The following is a 712-nucleotide window of genomic DNA, read 5'->3' as shown; positions in this document are numbered from 1 at the left end:
AGACTTGCTTCTGCTTTGATCTCTACTTTTAGGACCTCGACTTTTGTTTCTCCCTCTAGACTCAGAAACAGGAACATTTGAATGTGTAATCGATATACCTTGTGACTTTCTTCTCATTTCTTCATTTAAAACACTACTCTTGGCAAGATCCATAGAGATTACACCATCAGGAGCAGAATTGGACAATGACATTCTGAGAATTTTCCACGAGTCTGGTAAGGAGCCAAGAAGTAACAATCCTTGAACCTCTTCATCAAACTTAATGCCCATGGAAGATAACTGATTCATAATTCCTTGGAAATTATTCAAGTGATCTGTCATTGATGTCCCATCTGTATACTTCAAAGCCAACAACTGCTTGATCAAAAACATCTTGTTATTCCCAGTTTTCCGAGCATACAACTATTCAAGTTTAATCCAAAGGGTCCGAACATGTGTCTCTCCAATAATATGGTTCAACACATTATCGTCAACCCACTGCCTAATATATCCACAGACTTGTCTATGCAACAAAGTCCAATCATCATCAGACTTATCATTAGGCTTCTCTGTACCAAAAACTAGTTGATGAAAATTTTTGACATAAAGCAAATCTTCCATCTTTGACTTCCACAAATCATAATTAGGACCATTAAGAGTGATCATCCTACTAATATTAGTATTAGCTTCCATTGTTCACAGAATCACAAGCCCAGAAAAATACCAACAAGCT

The sequence above is a fragment of the Arachis duranensis genome, chromosome 9 (genome assembly GCF_000817695.3).
Source record: "Arachis duranensis cultivar V14167 chromosome 9, aradu.V14167.gnm2.J7QH, whole genome shotgun sequence".
Lineage (NCBI taxonomy): Eukaryota > Viridiplantae > Streptophyta > Magnoliopsida > Fabales > Fabaceae > Arachis > Arachis duranensis.
Note: the sequence above shows the minus strand (reverse complement) of the source record.